General features: G+C 41.0%; 1 long non-coding RNA gene across 1 annotated transcript; it reads right to left on the bottom strand.

The window, feature by feature from the left end:
• Positions 1-3,778: 3,778 nt before the first annotated feature.
• LOC113260288 (uncharacterized) lies at positions 3,779-10,893 on the bottom strand. Its single transcript, XR_003317897.4, has 3 exons — positions 10,778-10,893; positions 8,879-8,973; positions 3,779-4,160 (listed from the first exon to the last, which is right to left on the bottom strand). It is a non-coding gene; the product is annotated as an uncharacterized LOC113260288 (long non-coding RNA).
• Between the last annotated feature and the right edge of the window lie 10,436 nt (positions 10,894-21,329).

Below are 21,329 nucleotides of genomic sequence, written 5' to 3' on the forward strand. Positions count from 1 at the left end.
AAATCAGTGATGTCACTCTAGCTCCTACGGAAATAAAAACAAAACACGAAAAGCTCAAATGGATTTTATACACAGCATACCAAACTATTTGACAATTTAGATGCAATGAGCAAAGTCCTGAAAAAGTACAACTTATCAAAACTCTAACAGGCATGGGCAAGAAAGGTGAAAGGGATTAAGAGGCACAAACTTCCGGTTATGAAATAAGTCACAAGCATGAAAAGAGCAGGATCGGGATTATAGTCAATTATATAGTGTAATAACTTTGTATGGTGTGACTGGTGACTACACTGGGGAGCACTGTGTAACATACAGAACTGTTGAATCACTATGTGGTACACTTGAAATTAACATAACATTGTATGTCGACTACACCTCAGTTTTAAAAGAAGCCTCTCTTGGGGCACTTGGGCGGCTCAGTAAGGTAAGCGTCAGCTCAGGTCGTGATCTCAGGGTCCTGGGATTGAGCCCCTGAGTCTGCACTGGGCTCCCTGCTCAGCGGGGTGTCTGCGTCTCCCTTTGCCTCTCTGCCCCTCCCCCATGCTCATGCTCTCTCTTTCTCTCTCTGTCTCTCTCAAATAAATAAAACCTTTATTTAAAAAAAATAAAAATAAAAGACTCTCACAAGAAGAACCAGAAGTCTGAAGAGTCTAGTTTCTACTAAAGAAACTGAATATACAATTTAAAATCTCATGGAGAGAACTCCAGGCCCAAATCACATTTTGACTTTTCCAAATATTTAAAGTATAAATAATATACCAATTTCATGGAAATTCTTTCAGGGAAAAGGGAAAAAGGAATACTTCCTCACTAATTTTACGAAGGCATGATGACGTGTGATGTGGCTATTACTTGCAGAAAAGCAGAAAAGACAGAAAAGACATTTGGTAAAAACTAAGGAAATGTGGGGGCGCCTGGGTGGCTCAGTCATTAAGTGTCTGCCTTCGGCTCAGGTCATGATCCCAGAGTCCTGGGATCGAGCCCCTCATCGGGCTCTCTGCTCCTCTGTGATCCTGCTTCTTCCTCTCCCCTCCCCCTGCTTATGTTCCCTCTCTTGCTGGCTGTCTCTCCCTCTGTCAACTAAATAAATAAAATCTTTAAAACAAAAACAAAAAAAACTAAGGAAGTGTGAATCAGCTATGGACTTTAGGTAATAATAATATATCACTGTTAGTTCATTAATTGTAACAAATGTACCATAAGATGTTAATAATAGAGAAGCTGGGTGAGAAGGTATATGGCGAGTCTCTGTACTTTCAACTCCCCCTTCTAACCAATCCCATCGCCTTCATTTCTCACAGCTGTTTTTCCCAAGAACACTCCTGATAAACTTCCTGTGCTCAAATCTTTCTTGACAGAACACAAATAGCACAATGTCCTTCCACTGTTCAGTGGTGCTGAGATATTTGAGTACGTAATATGAAATAGAAACATGTCTCTTTACATAAGCAAATCATCCTTCGTGACTTACACTTTTACCAGTAACTTAAATAAGCAAATGGAAATCTGAGTCTGCATTCATTCCGTCTTTCATTCACTCAAAACACATTTTTTACAATCATCCATAATGGATAGAACTATTTCAGGTTATGGGAATGCAGACATGATGTAAACACAGTCTCTAACCATAAGGAGCTTACAATCAAATGAATAAAGAGAAGTACATGGCAACTTAGGTATATAAAACTAGACTTCGCACAGAAAGAGCAGTATAGAGAAGTCAGGTGTGGGAATTCAGACCACTTGATGTAGATTACTTCCAGGTCAGTACACCCAGAAAGATTTCGGATAGAAGGTGACCTTTGAGCAGACACTGGAAAGCAAGTATGAGTTGGATGGGTAAGGAAGATTCGAGCGTACCTCAAGCGGAGAGAACTGAATGAGCAAAGGCATCAAAGTGTCGCAGTGTGGGGCTTATCTAGAGAAGGGCAACAGTGGAGTTTGGCTGAGCTCTGGTTGCTTGACGGCGTGGTGGTAGACAGCCTGGAAGGAGAGCTGGGGACTGACTGCATTGTAATACAATTGTTGAATTGCATTCAACAAGTCACAGCGAATCAAGAAAAATGGGAGCAAGTGAATGATCACCTCCGATCCGTGTAGTAGGAAGATTAGCCAGTGGCCTACAATCAGGAGGTGTGAATTCAATTCCAACCTTTTCTGGCTGTGAGTCCTTGAGTAAATTTATATAACCTCTGTGTGTTTTAGATTCCTCATCCGCAAATAAAGCTAAGGTTCAACTACTCTTCTTAAGCAAAGGGATGAGTTACTGACAATTGGGGAGTCTAGGGAATGCTGTGTCTATAATAGAAGCATTGATAATTTATTATCTGGTTATTGAAAGATTTTTCTATCTTGATGGACCCGAACTGTGGGGGTGATCCCTTGGTTCTTTCAACTTTTACCCCACTGAACATACTGAGTGGTTCTGTCCTAAAATGAAACTCTGAGTCTTAAACTGTGTGTGTGTGTTGGTGGGGCTGGAGGGGGGTAGTAGAAGTGAGAGATGTCTCGATTGGTTCTCAGCAAGAATAGCTGCGATATATCACAGATTTATCATGTTTCAAACACAATGCTAAGTGCTTTATACATATTTTCTCATTTGATCAACAATAATCTTGTAAGAAAAATCCTGGGGGCACATTAGGTCACTTGTCCATGCATCTGCTATAAAGATGTTAAAAGAACAAAGCTTTATGACTGTATCACAAAGGTATTTGCCCCTTATGTAGTGACTAGAAGATTCTGATTATAATCAACTAAAGAGTCAGCAGACGCTGAACGTACATGCAGTTAACTGATGTGGGCAGAGTTTAATCTCAAGTTGACACCCTCCTCATTTTAAAATGATGAGAAGTTTTTTTGGATTCTAGCCTGGGAAAAGTAGTAAAGATGACTCATTTACTAATTTGCTGAATGACAGGTATTCAAGCTGTGCTTTGGTCACCGATTCTGGAGGAAATGTAGTCTTCCACACAGTTTTTTTTTTTTTTTAATCAGAAATATACCATGAACAAAAAATCCTGCCATATTTCTTTATGACACAATTTGATACGCTCTGTTTTTCATCTCACCGGAAGCAGCCAGATCCATGTCAAATAAACCCTTCAACGTCTCTGAGCTGCCATTGTCTCATCTGTAAAGTAGGGCTAATACTGAACTTGCAGAGTTATTATGAGCATTAGGAATAATGAATTCAAGGCAACAAGTATACTGCCTGTCATACAGTAGGTGCTCAATTAAAGCTGTCTATTCAATCACTTTCTACGTTAAGCGGATTGCTATGATTTTGCACAAATTGGGCCTCTGTCCCTTTACTATAACATCTCTCAAACTATTTGGTTCCTTTATCACAGTAAGTTGGGAAACATAAAATCTGAGGAAAAAATCTCAAGATACTATCTTCAGGTTAAAATGTTGGGACTTCCCAGGCTTCTGGGATGCGACCCGTGTCTAAGCTTCTTTTCAGCCCTCTTACCTGTTCTCTATCTGCAACCTTCCATGGCTGCTAAACGTAGCTACTTGTATCTCTCCTACATATATTCCCCCATGATACTGATACGTCTTTTTCTTCTTTCTATGCCTGGGTAATTCCTACCTAGGCACTATATCCTCCAAAAAGTCCTGCCTTCCCCACCCTCACCCCACTGCCCAGCTCAAGGTGGGTAGTTCCCTGCCTATGTCTCCACAGCATTCCACGCTTACCTTTGTTACGAGGTCTAACACCCTGAATTGCCATACGTGGTTTTCTTTTTTTTTTTTTAAGATTTTCTTTATTTATTCGACAGAGATAGAGACAGCCAGCGAGAGAGAGAACACAAGCAGGGGGAGTGGGAGAGGAAGAAGCAGGCTCATAGCGGAGGAGCCTGATGTGGGGCTCGATCCCATAACGCCGGGATCATGTCCTGAGCCGAAGGCAGACGCTTTAACCGCTGTGCCACCCAAGTGCCCCCATACATGGTTTTCTTAACTATTTCTCCCACTGGATAAAAATTCCTTAATGTTGGGGTCTGTGTTTCTAGTCTAAATACTGCCAAAGTCTAATACAGCCCTTCGCTCATGGTTGGTGGTCCATTTATATTTGTAACTTGTTGAAGGAGCACAAGGTGGTTGGTTTCCTCTGCAGGGAACAATGCCGTCAGGGAGGCAGCCAGAGCGAGTACCTTAGAACATAAGGATAAGAAAAATCATACCATGCCAGTCAAGACTTTTGGTTCTAGCAGTAGCAGTATACATTCTGGAAAGAATAAAGTCTCTCACAATGATAAGTCTTTAATCATCTGTAATGACTGCTAATGAATGAGAGCCATTAAGGAATCTATCTAATATCTTCTCAAAACCACACCAACCCATATCTACTCTTTAAGCTAGCCAGAGGCCAAACATTTAGATTAGCTACATAACAGGATTTAATTTGAAGGCCCCAAATCATCTCTATTCAAGTTTTAAGGGGACACCTCCTAGAGTTAATGGAAGGGTTTTATTAAAAAGTAGATTAGTTTATAGCTACCCTTCTTCTTTTCTTCCCGATTTGTTAAACTGTAATCATAGCTCCTTTGCTGAAATCATTCTAGCCTAAGGAATTACAACTCTTTATCTTGTTTCTTCTGTCTTTGAAACCTGAGAGGGAGAATTTTCAACATTTTGATTACAACCATCTAAAATGAGACCAAAACAAAGGCTGCACCATCTAATAGGCCCAGAAATGCATCTGATGTGCATTTATGAAATGTGAATGGTTATAAAATGCAAGCTGAAAGAATTCGAAGTTGTAAACGTAAAATGAATGTATAGGTAGGAAAATCCACTTGTAATCTCGGGTCTGTAAATAACTCAGAATGGTTTTCTCTTAGTTAAAAGCCAGTTTCCTAAATTCTATGACTACTGTTGGGAAAGTATATATTTTAAAGACCATGTAGAAAATCCACTGTTTTTCTTCCCTCCTTACTGAGATCTGTGCTCTCTTACAGAGCCTGTCAAGTTTCACCACCAAGGGATTTTTTACAGAAGAGGGTTTTTTTGTTTGTTTATTTGTTTGTTTGTTTGTTTGTTTGTTTGTTTGAAGTAGGCTCCATGCCCAGCCTGGAGCCCAACACGGGGTTTGAACTCACAACCCTGAGAGCAAGACCCTGAGATCAAGACCTGACCTGAGATCAAGAGTCAGATGCTTAACTGCCTGAGCCACCAGGTGCCCCTGTAGAAGAGATTTTCTAAAAGAAGGAAAATTTGTCTCTGTGCATATCAAAGAACATGCTTTTTTTGTGTTGATACCATGGTATATTGTGGCAAAAATAAACATTTTCTATCATTTTTAATCTACCTTTGGCCAACCTCTGATGTGACTCCTTTTTGTTGTATCTGCTTACTTTGCTTACTGGTCTCCGCTTAGCAACTAGAGCAAGTTCTAGTTGAAATCATTTACATGTAGATGTTGCTGGAGTCACCAAAGATGAGCTGGAAAGCTTTCTGCAGGAGTCTCTGCCTTTCCACACTGACTCTACACGCAGAAGTCAGTGTCTCATGGTAGAAAGCACATTAGACTAAGAGTCAAAAATACACATGTTTCTGGCACTTTCTAGTTGGTTTTACCTTGGGTAAGTCTGTAAGGCTTCCAGTGATTGTAACACTGGTATAAAGTAGAAACTCTTTTTGTCTAAGGGATTTTAAAGGATTTTAGTGGTCATGGTAGTTGACTCCCCAGCAGCATTCCATCTCCAGATGATTAATCTAAGACAGTGGTTTTCAAATTCGGCTGTACATTAGAATTACCTGGGAAACATTTTGAACTTTCAGTGCCCTGGCCACACCCCAGACCAATGAAGTCACAAACTCTGGGGGTTGGATCTAGATACTCTAATTTTTAAACTTTTCTCGTGATTCCAATATTCAGTCAAGATTGAGAACCATTGATTTTAGAAATGCCACAATCTTTGCTAATAATCAGTTTATGAATGAGCATGTGATCCAATTCTGACCAATAAAATGCAAAGCAAGGCTACAGGGAAGGCTTGGGAAAACAGCTCCCCCCCCCCCAAAAAAAAAAGGAGACAAAGAGACTTGCTGAGAGTCTGGGACTGAAAATATCTCAGAGGCAGAAAGAAAGTGGAACGAACCCGGAGCCTGCCCAACTTCTAAGCTTCCAGTTATCTGAGATGGTAAACTTCCTTTAGTGTCTAAACCAAATTGACAATTTTTCTGTTATTAGCAATTGAAACATCCTAAATGATCTGCCTACACTGGAAATTTGCCTCATGCACTTCTTGTGCTCAGAAATATTATGAGTTAATTCCACTGGAATTTCTTTGCCCTTTGCTCTGATGAGGTAGACTGTGGTTGGAAACCAGAGGTCTAGGGGGAAAATTGCCAATAGTTCAAACAATATCTCCTGTCAGGTCTGTTTGATCTCCTTGTGTTTATTACCCTTTAGATTTGCCTTTGGATATTTTCTCCCTGCATTAGTATTCTTTAGCTTTCTACTGAGACCATTTTAGATAATTGACACCATATGAAAATTGGTATGTAGGCTGGGGGTTCTTATCCCACATACCAACTTCTGCAGAATGTCTTTTACATTGTACCACCAATGAGGATAATTTGCCTCTACCTAGCCCCATAATAATATAATTATTATTATACTGTAATAATAAATACAGTATTCCATTTTGAAGGGAGCTGGAAACAGAATGTCTTCATCAGTTAAATCCATATCCATTGGCTACGGTAAGCGGCTACTATAACGTAAGTGGCAAAGTTCAGCATGTTGTTTCTGAGAAGCAATAATATACACCTTCTCCACATTCGCTATAAAATTTGATTTTATCAGGGTGGAACTGTGATCTTCAGAGAGCCTTGCTATTTATGGATTCTTTACCAGTTCAGAATCTGAAGGGTGAGTATGTGGGGGTCCCAAACTCTTCACACTCAAGGTTACCTTGAGTACAATGCATAGCGGTTGGGGGCTGTGTACTTGGAGGATTCATGCTTCTTTAGGTCTGATGGATAAACTCAGGTTTGTAAATATATACATTTCAAAATATCAGTACTGTGTCTATTCTCTTGTTTCTAAGATGTTGTCTTTTTCCCCCCCCTCAGATCTAATCTCAAGGAGATTTGAGATACTAAAATTCAATGCATGGGCCACAAAATGTGGGGAAAATAGACAGAAGCCAGAAAAGGCAACTCATCCTGGTCCATTCCTTTAGGCACCTTGGAGCCTTTATGTAAAGGGAAATGATTGGGTAAAGTAAGAATGTATGGAAAATACTCAAATGAGTAAAAATCCAAGATATTTGTTAACATGCTGTATTGGTATAATAATATCTTTGCACTAAAAACAAGGTAACCTCTGTGATAGCAAGACAGTTAAGTCTAAATTAGTGTTTCCCAAAGTATATTCTGCAAGACAGTAATTATGCCGGATATCAAATAAAGTCACAAGAAAAATTTAAGTGAGCAATTAGTATGGGAAAACAGTGAAACGGGACATCGCAAAGCCTTTCATACGTTACTATAGATGTGAACAACCAGAAGTGATGTGCTCCTCTGCCACCTTTTGCACACATATTTAAACGTGTGATTATTTTTTTAATGTATCATTTTTTCAGGAGTAAAGTTGATCTGTATTCATCGGTGGTATCTCAGCGACCGCCATAAGAACAAGTCTGCTCACCCATCTGAGATGAAGTGCAGTGGATTTGTGAGAGGCTGAAGGCTAGGACTGTCCTGGGACTGTCCTGGGACTGTCCTGTGACCTGCAGATAAGGGGCTTTGAATGGCTGGCCCATCCCACAACCTGGACACACTTGTACCCCAGAAGATCATGGCTGCTACTGAGCAGCCCCCCAAGCTTTACCGGTGCCCCTAGTTCCAAAAAGTGTGATCTATGAATTCTTCTAAGAATTTGATTTTTTTTTTATTAAAATGCCTACTTCTATTTAAACACGTAACACTACACACACACACACACACACACACACACGCACACACACAATACCACCCCAGTAGGAGTCATACTTCCAACTGGTATCCAACGATTGAGCTCATTTTGTTACTATTGTTGATGTCATGAATTTGTGAGCCAACTTTCCTATGAAGAGCTGGCTCTCAACCACATTAACGAGGGGCTGCATAAGAGAATCAAAATGAGGCACCCCTTTCTGACTCTGGCTCTCTCTTCCAACATTAAAATGATAGCCATCATTTATTGAGCTTTGCACTGTGTAAAGCCCCTTGGCATCACCTCTTCTCTGTAAAACAACCTTCTGAAGTAGCCATTATATCTTCCTTTTACAAGCGAAGAAACTGAATCTTGGAGGGTTTAAGTAGCTTGCCAGGAGAACACAGTTGTCTCTCAATAAGCCTCTGCTTTAATAGAAGTTGAAGAAAGAGCATATTGATGGCCTCGAGAGGTCAATATAAAGGAACAGTGCCTCCTGATAATGTACTAATTTGTAAGTATCTAAGAAGTCAAAAGGGACTGCTACTTCTTTCTTTCTCTCTAGATTTGGTAAAAATCCTTCTAAATCCTCTATTCTTTTCAAAGCCAATTACACCAAACTCCTATCAAAATGATCAAATCCAGTGTGTGTGTGTATTAAGATGGATAAATGGCAAATATCTAACTGATTCTGTAATCAAAACCTTGCACTTATAAGCTGGTCAGCCAACCATGGAAGAAAACCCAAATATAAAATTAATGCAATAATGGTGTTTATGTTTTTATTACCCTGTAATTATATCATTCCTGTGATTGTTTTTCTTTTCATGCTGGCCTGTAAAATGTTGCTGCCTCAACCTGTTTTAAACATCTACATTTGTAGGATTAGGACTAGTGATGTTTTGCCAATTTCCATGCAAGAGAAGCCAGAGGCACCGAACCCACCTTCTTTGATAAAGTCCTTCATTAATTTGACACCTGGCACTCTCAGCTGTGTTCTTTTTGGGGACACTGTCCCGGTCTTTAGATAACAGCATACTCTGTCACGAGAAACACATTATAAAGTTGGTTACTGCACTGACTTTTATACTTTGCTGTTATAACTTACATTAGTTTTCTTCTTACTGTAAGTCTCGATTTGTAAGTTAAGTTTGCTTAATAAGTCAAGATTGCTTATTTTCAGGGTGGTCTATTCAAATAAAATTTTCTATATGATCTTTTCCTTTGCTTTCAAATTCTTTCTTCAAAAGCATTTTTTACTTGCCCTTATTCATTTTGCACTATTCCAAAGGCTGCCAAAATTTGCATTAAAATATAAAGACATAAAATTAAGTCCAGATTTGCCAAGATGCACCAATTAGTGGGTGGTTACATTTTTTCTTTTCCACAGAAAAATTGATTATAGAATTCCTGTAAACGGCAAGCTTTTGATATGATCACATTTCTAGAAGCCCATGTCCTAGCAAGTTTTCAGGAATCAGTCTCTTACATTAAGCAAAGTATGGGTGGCGGCATTAAGTAAAGAGTGTCCTACCTAAAAAAACTGGGGGTTTGTATCTGAAAACAAGAAATTGCTACTGGAAAATGTACGAACCTGAACCACTCACTCCTCTTATCAAATAAAACACTTTGAGAGTAAATAAATATTTAATGGTAAATCTATATTCTTTTCTGGCATGAACCCAATATTACTCATTATTTTAACATAAGGAAATCCCTAATAAACCTCCAGGTTTTTACTTAAGCTAATAAATGGTTAGCCTTTGCGCCAGAATTATTTTTAAAAAATATGAAATATTAAATTTGTTTACAGATACTTCCTGTTAAAGTTGGCCCTTGGGTTAATCTGTTCTGCTTGGAGAAATTCCAGACTATTCTGGCTTTGACCTTGTAATCCAGTATTTGCCAGTCAAAGCTGCATGGTGTAAGAGCAACCCCATGGCTCTTCCTTGACCCACATCTCACCAGCTTGTCTGCCCTTCCTTCACTTCCTCCCCTACTTGCAGCTTCTTCTACTTACTACTTCTTTGATTTTGTAATAAAATGATGCTGGAGGAACAGGGACCTCGGGCTAAATGTGGGGATGAATTCTACTCCTGATTTATACTGCTTTGTTACACTCCATCTCCATGCATAATCTGTAGGCAATTTGCATCTGAATTCACATCTGGTGCTTGTTTAAAATGTAGACCCTTGGGGATGCCTGGGGGGCTCAGTCGGTTTAGCCTCTGACTCTTGATTTTGGCTCCGGTTATGATCTCAAGCTGGTGAGACAGAGCGGCCTCTGGTTTCATACTCAGCGGGGAGTCAGCTTGGGGACTCTCTCTGCCCCTCCCCCCATGCTCCCTGCTCTTTCTTTAAAATAAATAAATATTTTTTAAAAAAGAATTTCTCTTCTTCTCCCTCTAACCCCCACTCCCCCCAAAAGCGGCATTCATGCACATTCTCTATCTCTAAAAACAAACAAACAAACCAACAAACCAACCAACAAACGAAATATAGAATGTGGACCCCTGGATCCCATCCCAGACATACTGGAACTCAGGGAAACGCTGTGGCGTCTGCAATTTTAACACGCTCCCCTACAGTTCAAGACCCACTGTTGTAGATGCCTAGGCTGATGTCAGTACACACACAGCGAAAAAGAGTCCACTGGAGACATCTGTGAAGATGGCCAAATAAGGAGACTGCTGGATCTCCTCCAGAGAAATTCCACTGAAATAGAACGAAACTAGCGAACACTGAAAATATCCTTAGCAAGAGCAATAAATGACAAGAAATAAATGGCTACCAGGCTATGAAATTTTTACAAGCGTTTAACCTCAAAAAAACCCCATTGTCTACCTCTCAAATGGGATGATGACCCTCGCGTCGTCCAAGGGTGGTGAGGATTAAACATCCCGGCGCGTGAAGAACCTAGCAGGGCACACCGCACACAAGCAGCACTACCATCGCGCACGGTGCACTCCTCCCACTGGGACTTTCATCAGCTTCCGCCCACCCCATTTGCTGGCCATTTGCTGACTCTGCACCACTGAGGTCTGAGCCCCTCCTTACTAATCAATAGGGTTTGGTATTATTCTGGGGCTCCAAGCCTAAAATTTTTCGGGCATTAGTTTTAGCGAATTTAAACTTTTGTGTTAACCAAATCTGCCCTGCCTTCCACATATTTCTTCTATCCACGCAGACCTCCCAGGCATGTGATCAAGCACTCTTCGCACTCCAACTATTACCGAGGCCTAGAAGCCCCCACTGAGGCCTCCTGATTCCTTACACCTCAACGCCCACTGGCCTAAGACTCACATTCACTGCTCCACCACCCTTCCATTGTGACTCCGGTCTGTGGAGGGATTCTCCTGCGGGTCTCCGTTCCCAGTCACTTTTCTGCTGGTCAGGGGTGCTCCTCTTTTCATCCAGAGTGTGTCATTGCTTGGAACTTACACCGCCACTCTCTACAAGCCTCCGTACAAAATGATAGACAGTGAATACCCCCCCTGCCATTGCCCCTCTACTCCTACATGGTCTTGCCTCCAGCATCGATTCAGGGTCCTTTCACATTTGTTTATACCAGGGACTGATCCAAAGAAAATTAACACCCCCAAAAACCAATGCCGGCACAGAATGTGACAAAATTTTAAACTGTGTAAAATCTGCAAGCATCTAAGCAAGAAAGACACCACCTATTACAACTTACTGTCAAAAGAGTTCAAATCAGGGGGCGCGTGGGTGATGCAGTCGGTTGAGAGTCCGACTCTTGGTTTTGGCTCAGATCGTGATCTCAGGCTCGTGAGACTGAGCCCCATGTTGGGTTCCGTGCTCAGTGCGGAGCCTGCTTGAGAGTCTCTCTGCCTCTGCCCCTCCCGCCGCCCCCACCTTGCTCCCTCATGATGCCGCGCTCTCTCTCTCTAAAAAAAAAAAATAAAACAAAACAAAAAACGGAGCTAAAATCAGATTATTTTCAGATTTGTTCTGTGTAAACATCAACTCTGAAAGATCACAGAGTGACAATTACATTTCCCTCAAGGAAAATAAAAGACTCAGAAGTTTTATACCAAAACGAGCTGGGTATAAAAGTAATAACATATTATCTGATTCTTACCATTTCCGAAATGTATCATTCAAATGGTTTTTTATTAAAAGGTTATGCATAAAAAGAAATTTTGAACATTGGATTACATTTTTTCATTGTTACACACACACACACACACACACACACACATATATAAAGATTTTATTTATTTATTTGACACAGAGAGAGAGCGGGAGAGGGAACACAAGCAGGGGGAGTGGGAGAGGAAGGAGCAGGCTCCCCAGTGACTAGGGAGCCCAACACGGGGCTCGATCCCAGGACCCTGGGATCATGACCTGAGCCAAAGGCAGGTGCTTAATGACTGAGCCACCCAGGGGCCCCCTAAATATATTTTCAGGGTTATGTTCCCATAGGAAGTGGGAAGGGAAAAACAACAACGACTCAAAAAGAAGTTTTTGCTTTTTGTTAATCTTGGTGTCTTTTATTTCCAAATTATGTTCCAGAAAATGTGATAAGTATGTCATCTAGTCATGTTTTGAATAAAATGCAACTGATAATGCAGTTAAATGCTACTTCTTAGAGGATTTTCATTGACTCCATGGATGCCGACTATATAAAGCCAGTCAATACACACAAATGCTTTTATTGCCAATTTCCTCATGGAATTCACAGTGTGGGAGAGTCAGCTAAGAAACGTCCGCTAAGAATTTAGATTCCTGTGGTTTATTAACGGGAGGTGAGGGTAAAGCTCCTGTTGCATCTGCCGTCAGAAAACCTCCATTACTGCCTTGTTTTCAGTTGAATGTAGGTGGTCGCAGACATTGACTATACCTTTGAAATGGTTTTTTTTTCTCTCTCTCTTGAGTTGATTTATTCATTCCACGGAAACATATAATGCCAGGGACCGTATCAGGTATGAAAAGAAAAAACACAGAGGCACCTGGGTGGCACAGCCTTTAAGCATCTGCCTTCAGCTCAGGGCGTGATCCCGGCGTTCTGGGATCGAGCCCCACATCGGGCTCCTCCGCTGGGAGCCTGCTTCTTCCCCTCCCACTCCCCCTGCTTGTGTTCCCTCTCTCGCTGGCTGTCTCTCTCTCTGTCAAATAAATAAATAAAATCTTAAAAAAAAAAAAAAGAAAAGAAAAAGCACGGATAAGACTCAATCTCTATCTAAAGAAGTTATTTCTAATCAAGCAGGAGCCTTAAAAACGTGAAGCTGTTTCTTTAGCTAAAGGGTTTGTTTTGAACTGACTCACGGAAAATGCAAGATAGAGTTATAAAAAGTAGATATGCTCTGCATATGAAGAAAGGAGACAAGCTCAACTGAACTCCTTGGTTTTTTAAGAATAATAAATAGCTATCATTTATTGAGTATTTACAATAGATCCGATCCCATGCTAAGTACTGTACAAATTTTACTTCATCTAATCCTCACAGAAATTCCATTTTGTATGGAGGGAAAGCGCTTTATCTCCATTTTACAAATTAAGAAATTGAATATAGACAAGTTATTAGTCGTAAGTCACAAAAATAGTGGATAGAGAGAGGGTCAAACCATGCCTTTATGACCCCAGAGTTGGTGGCTTTTGACCTCTCTGTTGTCAACCCCATTCTGAACGGGGAACACAGGCATGCTCTTTGTCCTGTACACAAAGTGAGGTTCATTTGTATGCAGAACCTTCGCATGGAACTCTTTTGCCCCCCAACAAGCCTTTTTTTTTTAATTTTTTATCATGTTATGTTAGTCACCATACAGTATATTAGTTTTTGATGTCGTGTTCCAACAAGATCTTAATTGACTTTTGTTCCAATGATGTGGCAGATTTAGGGTCTCTCGTCATTTGGTCATTTGAGTTGCCGCAGAGGTAAGGAGAGGGTGGGGATTTTATCTATTGTGTTGATAATTATAGACCTCTCCTTTGCCCTGTGACCGTTTCTAAAGCAAGATCTTCTTTATCTCTCTGTTAATGGCATCTGTCGAGATGTATGACAAAGCAGGGCTGTTCAGTATCTGCTTTCGTAATGAACCATACAACCAGAGGCAGATATGCCAAAAGTCCCCATTGCATCTGTGAAGCCCCAGGGGAAAATGCAGATGGAAACTCCCAGCTCCTGTTCTGTCCCCTTTCTTTTCTTATTGTCTGCTCAGTCCTATGCCATAAGGGCTTGAAACTTGGATGTGGACACTCCAGCCCATATGCCTAAGATCTGTCCACACCCCATGCAAATACCCCACTTGGTCACTTCTGTGGCCTACAGTGTCCAGTAACATCACAGTGTCTCTTCAGGAAAGCCAGGGAGCATGTTTCTATAGCCCTAGAGTAGACCCGGGCCCATTTGGGAGACAGGAATCTGGAGAGCAGTGTAGGAGACCATGGTCTAAAAGTCTAGAAGATGGATGCATAAGGTGTGAATGGGCCCAGACTCCCTTGCTCCCTCTGACTCTTAGCTGTGTGGGGAGGGACACAACTTCAGGTGAGGGCTTCAACGTGCGGAATCTAACGTGCTGCTGGGTCTTGCTATGACCTACTTTATAGAACGAGGAAATGAAAACTCAAACATTTTATGCATCTCATTCAGGCACAAAAAATGAGTGAGGGGGCGCCTGCGTGGCTCAGCCAGTTAAGCATCTGCCTTCGGCTCAGGTTATGATCCCAGGGGAATTGAGCCCGAGGTCAGGCTTCCAGCTCAGTGGGGAGTCTGCTTCTCCCTCTTCCTCTGCCGTTCTCCTTGCTTGTGCTCTCTCTCTCTCAAATGAATCAATAAAATCTTTAAAAAAAAAATGAGTGAGAAGATCTGGAACTAATGACTTCTAATGTCAAATTCAAGGCATTTCCCACAATACCAGTTATTTCAGGGTGCTTCTATAGGGAACCACCACCAATTACCCAGAATATTCCAAAGCAATAAATTCTCGCATCGCTTTTCTCCGCAGGTAAGACTGGGTTTGCCTTCTGGACATCATCCAAAGGTTCATGCTAACTTTAAAACCTCTGGACCTCTAACCTCTAATGCAGAGAATGGGGTTGATTGTGTGATAGCAAATTTGTAAGGGCTTCTGTCTCCTGTGGAGCAGGACTGTCAAAAGTGATGCTTGTTGTGTTGAAAGAAAATTGATGTTTTGTAAGAGGTGTAACCAGAAACTTCTTCTTATCATAATAGGTCACTCATCCAAGTTGGTTTCCAGCCTGGACAGGACTGTGGGAAATGAACATTTTCTTTTTTAGCAATTGTGAAGGCCAAACTGAACATCAAGGAGTTTTTACTACTTGTTTTTCTGGGTTCTAATTAATTTTCCATTTAAAACTTAACTTCATTTAGTTAAGTTCTGTCATTGTAAACATGGAGAAGAGTATGTTAAAATGTTGGGAAAGACCCATACTAACTTTTCATGCTTCGCTTTAGTTCTCATTGTGACGGAAACCTTCTCTAAAGTGAAGAGAAAGATGGAATTTCTTATGGGCACATTTTTTCAATTGTGGTTAAAAGCACATAACATAAAGTTTACCGTCTTAACTGTTTTAAAGTGTACAGTTCAATAGTGTTAACTATATTCACATTGTTGTATCACAGATCTCTAGAATTTTCTACCTCAAGGCTCAAACTCTGTACCCATTTTTTTTTGAGAGAGAGAGAGAGAGTGTAAGTGAGAAAGGGTTGGGGGGAGAGGCAGAGAGAGAGGGAGAGAGAGAATCTCAAGCAAGCTTCATACTCAGCATGGAGCTGGACATGGGGCTCGATCTCACGATCCTGAGATCATGACCTGAGAGAGTCAAGAGTCAGACACTTAACCGACTGAGCCACCCAGGCACCCCAAACTCTGTACCCATTGAACAACACTCCATTTCCCCTAACATTCAGAACCTGACAACCACCATTCTTCCTTCTGTGTCTACGAGTTTGGCTACTTTAAGTACCTCAGGTTAGTGAAATCAAACAATATTTGTCTTTTTGTGACTGGCTTATTTCACTTAGTACAATGTCTTCAAGTTTCCTGTACGTTGTAGCAGATGGCAAAATTTCCTTCTTAAGGCTGGATAATATTCTATAATATGTATATGCCATTTTTTTCTTTATCCATTCTTCCGTCAAAGGACATTTGGGTTACTCCCACCTGTTGGCTATTGTGAATAATGCTACAATAAACAGGAGTAGTCAAGTATCTTTTCATGTGTCTTTCCAATATTTTTACTATGTGAAACAGTGTATAAACACACAGAATTGCATATTGAAAAGTATTCAAATAATAAAGGTTTTTACAAATAAATTTATATTCAATTTAAACCTCTTTAAAACAGAAACTTGATCATTTTCCTTTTAAGCTGATTAAGGAGTCAGTTATTCTAGGTAAATATGCTTATTTGTCTCTCTATTGACTTTTTTTTAAAGATTTTATTTACTCACCTGTCAGAGAACAAGCAGGGAGAGCGGCAGGCAGACAGAGTGGGAGAGGGGAGCAGGGAGGACCATGCAGGACTCCTCCCCAGGACCCCGGGTTCATGACCTGAGCCAAAGGCAGACAACTGATTGAGCCACCCAGGCGCCCCTCTATTGACTTTATGAACTATTTGACAGTAATTTGTTCTGGTTACCCGAAACACAACTTTTGGAAACCAAATAAGATTCTCTTTTACCCTAAGCACCTTGCCCGGCGACACCTTCCGGGTCTGTATAAGGCGCACATGTTATACGTCGCTAACCACCGTGGGATAAGGAAGCAGCAGCTCTTCAAGGGCACGTGTGGGCTGGCGCCGGCCATGAGCGCCCTTCCGCGTGGCTCTGCCCTAGATCCCAGCAAAGTGAGCCACGTGTTTTGGTCCCTCCTCGTTCCGTTCTCGGCTTATCCTGGAGGCCAGTTGGAGGCTCTCCCAGAGGGCTGACCCCTTGGGCTGCCCTGCCGTGCAGTCCCTCCGCCCTTCTGAGCGCGGATCTCCCCTCAGCTGAAAGCAGTCATTTTTTCCTTAGGGAACCAAATCCAAACCCTAGACTCTCTCTCCCAGGCTGTAATTAAATCTGCCGGGCAGGTCAGCCGGGCCGCCGGGTCAGCAGAGAGGAGAAAGAGGAAGTGGAAGGCCTGGCGTTTGTTTCTTGGCTCGCCCTGGTGCTTCGCTGAGACCGAGGCTCTGGCAGCCTCACAGTGGAGTCGCTGTGCCCGGAAGACTCGTGCCTGCTGGGCGGGGGCTGCAGCTGGGCGGGGGCTGCAGCTGGCTCCGAAAGGGCTCTTCCCGATCAAGGGCTTGTATATCACTCCGCACGCCAGGCTGCGGCCCCTTCCTGGTGGTCTGCTGCCGCCCCAAAGATCTCTTTCCTCATTCACCACCTCAGATGACTGGCCAGAGGAGTTTCTCCTACTGGAACGCGCATCGCAATCACTTGGAGGGCTGGCGAAGCCCAGATTCCTGGACCCCAGCCCGAGGATTCCTGGGGGCCGAGAATGTCCATTTCTAACAAGTTCCCAGGCGATGAAGGTGCTGCTGGTCCACAGCCAGAAAAGGCTACCGGTGGTCAAAGGGGGAGGAGTCGGGATGCGTAGGGGCCCCGTGGCGCTTTACTCTAAAGTCTGCTCCAAAATTTGCTTTCAAACTGTAGTTGTGAGCATTGTTTATTTCAACAATTAAGTAACTAAGGAAAAACTTTGTCTCTTTTCTAATTACACAGCGTGAAATGCATGACTCTTAAGTGTACAGCTTGATGAATTTTGACAAATGTGCACACCCGTGTAATCCATACCCCTATCACCTCAGAAAGTTCCCACATGTTCCTTCCCAGTTAATCTCACACTCCTCCCTCCCCTCCGGGGAAAAAATATTATTTTGATTTAGTTAACCGAAAATTAGTTTTCTTGTTCTAGAACTTCATGTAAATAGAAAAACAGAGTATATACTCTTTTGCGTCTTCCGCTTTGCTAGGAGTGATATTTTTGAGATTTATCATGCTATTGCCTGTTTAACTGTCACTTCTTTTTATTATGAGGAATTTTCCAGTGAATGAATCTACTATTATTTGTCTATCAGTTCTCCTCCTGATGAATATTTTGGTCCATTCCAGTTTTGGGTTTTTTTTTTTTTTTTTTGGAGTAAAATTAATATGAACGTTCTTCTCCAAGTCTTTTGGAAGATCAAAAGGAAGGTATCTTCAGTGTTTTCCAAAGTGCTTATATCATTTTACACACACATACGAGAGCTTCTAAACCTCTGCAGCATTTCATGTTATCAGTTTTAAAATTTCAGCCATTCTAGTGGGTATGTAGTGGTATCTCACTGTGATTTTAATTCACATTCCATGACTAAGACTGATGAGCACTTTCTCATGTCTGTCACAGCCATTCATACACCTTCGTTCTGTTCAACTTTTTTACCCACTTCAAACATTTTAGACTGTTTGGCTTTTTATTATTGAGTAGTAGAGTTCTTTATATATTATGATTATACATCTTTTATTTAATATATGTAATGTGAGTATTTCTGCAGGTGTGTGCTTTTTCATTTTCTTAGTGGTATGTTGAGCAACTTATGATTTTGATGAAATCTATTTAATTTTTTATAGCTAATATTTTCTGTGTCCTTTGTAAGAAATTTTTGAGTCACAAAGATATTCTCCTATGTTTTCTCTTCCTGTAAACTTTATAATGTTAACTTATTTGGTATCTCCCAAGTGAATTTTTTGGTATGTAGTGCAAGTACGCAACTTCTAAATGATTCTCTTTTTGTCTTAGCTGCCAGGCTATCAGGGTCTAATTTTAAAGGTAATCATGGCTATTATGTTAACTTTTATGGTTATCACATTTGCATTCTCCTTCTCCTTACTGTTTCTTTTCATTTTTCTCTCTCTCTTTCTCTTTTTTTAGAAAAAGTGAGAGCAGGGGTCGGGGGTAGGGGGCGGGAGGGACAAAGGGAGAGAGAATCCATGCCCAGCACGGAGTCTGACACGGGGCTCAATCTGATGGCCTTGAGATCACGACCCCAGCCAAATTCAAGAGTCGGTTGCTTAACCAACTGAGCCACTCAGGTGCCCCTTTACTGCTTATTTTCTACTTCTGTTTTTTCTTCCTACTGTGTGGAACTTTTATTTAAGAGGGGAGTCTTTATTAAATTCAATAACGAATAGTAAGTAGGATTTTCTTTTTTATCCAATAGATAATTAGACTTGAAGTTAGCTACTGTGAATTTTATTTTGTTGTGGGATACGAATGGGTGGAACACCAGGCAAAGGCATTAGAGGGGAACTTTGGAAAATATCTGCTCCATCGAATGAGAAGTAGTGGGTTTCGGGAGATTCAGATTAATGTCTCCTGCAATCTGGGGGCTCCAAATGCAGTTCTTCCTGCCTGATAAAGAATTTCAACTATTTAAGAATATTAAGACCATTCTCATCAGCCATCTACACAGAAGCAAAGGGCTGGATTCAGCCTGCAGGCCAATGCTTTTCTGACTTCTGAGCTAGAGTAATGAGATAAAAGATATTGTGATGCACAGAGACACTGGAAGGGAACCAAGAAAATATTCAAGGATCGAGAGATTTTTGTTCCAAAAAAACTGAGTTCCAAAAGGCCTATTAAAAGAACGATTGGAATAGTGGATGAGAATAGATTATCTATAAATGAATTATGATTTTAAAAAAGAAAGTAAAAGTAGCCTCCAATTTAGTTGGTGGAGAAGGGAAGTGAGGGTTAGCTGGAATCAGAAAAGTGGGGTGAGGGGAATCTTCTGCAGACATGTCCTTAAGGGGGCATGACTTAAAGACTTCTGGGATAACAGGGTCCATAATGAAGGTTTGACTATTAACTCCAGAATATATCACTTGGTGATTGATAAACTATCACCGATGATCTACTCGTGCTCACCCTTGGTTTAGGCCATTGGTAATTGGGCAATTGGGAAATGATTTCTGCATCTTCTGTTTGGTGGGACAAACCATAGTGGATAGAGCCTTGGATAAAGGTGTCTTATCAACTGGCAAAAGTAGCAAATGGGGGGGGGGGGTGAGGGATTTCAATTCCAGAACTGAAGCTTCCTTGGGGACCTATTAGCAAGTTGTGATAGAAATAGCATGAAATTGAAGTCTGTTTTTTTTAAATCTAGAAGCAGGTTTATGTCACTACTTTACTTGACTACCTTAAGACGGAAGAGAACTAAGAAATACTAAGTGTCTACTGTTAATCAGGCATTCAAATACATAATTTTAATTTATTCCTCCATACTATTCCTAGAAGTTGAGTATTATTATCCCCATTCCACGAAGAGAACACCAAGGCTCAGAATGTTTAAGTAACTTCTCCAAGTTTACACAGTTGCTGAAACAGAATTCAAGCCTGGCTCCGTTTGAGACCAAAACTCATGCCCTTGTCCAAAGCCATGCTGGCTCCTTGAGTTTCAGTCTGCTGTCTGCGAAAGAAAGGAGTGCCAGCAGATGACTCCTGGTGCCTCTTGTCTCCGGCACTTGTATTTCATACGCACAGGGTCTTGATGGCTGGAGGGGACAAGAGTCATGGAACTACATGATGAGGTTTACCTCGTGACACCATTTCCCTTCTAACTTAATTATAAGAGGAATGAATGCGCAAATTCAAAGTTATAGGAAGATACGAGTTCAGATTCAAACCAAAAAGACAATAGGAACACTGGGTCTTCCCTCCTTCTATATTTTGAAAAAAAAAAAAAAAAAAGACCTTACCAATAAAATAAAAATTACACAATATAACAATAAACACACCAGTTATTAAAATTACTAGGTAAAAAGCTTACTCATCATGAGGTTTCAAATCCAACACACTTCCTCTAACTGACAAATAACAAACCTTTTAGAAATTATTTCTTTTTATTTTGCTACGCTGCTTTTAGTACAGTTCTTTGTATTTTGATTGAAAGTATCAGATTGTCCAAATATTTCTCACACCATCACCGGGCAGGAAGACGGAATGAAAGGCAAAAAGAATGAACCATTTCCAAGGAGGGTGACCATGAACAACATGCCAAGCAAATGGACAATTCTTTCTATGCTAAAAAGTGTTACAAAACAGAACGTTGAACATAAAATTAACTGAACTTGGGAGGCAATGACCCTTTTGGAAAATCCTTACATGGACATTTGCTAAAATATCATGGGATACTTATTATCATTTAAATTTTCAATATATGAGAAACTAATGTGACAATTATAGTACTCTCCAAAAATGTGACAGAGGAAAAGAGGGATGTGGGCTTTATATTTGTAAATTAAAAAAAAAACCCAACCTTTTGCTCAACCTCTGACTTCAGTTTCTAAAGGAGTGGGTTTTCTCCTTTATTACTAATTGAATCTTGGCTTTGTGAGTTAAACAGCTTGTGGCCGAACCAATAAAAGTCTTAGGAGTTGTTGTGACTGCTA

This window comes from Ursus arctos, unplaced genomic scaffold (assembly GCF_023065955.2).
Source record: "Ursus arctos isolate Adak ecotype North America unplaced genomic scaffold, UrsArc2.0 scaffold_18, whole genome shotgun sequence".
In the NCBI taxonomy this organism is placed as follows: domain Eukaryota; kingdom Metazoa; phylum Chordata; class Mammalia; order Carnivora; family Ursidae; genus Ursus; species Ursus arctos.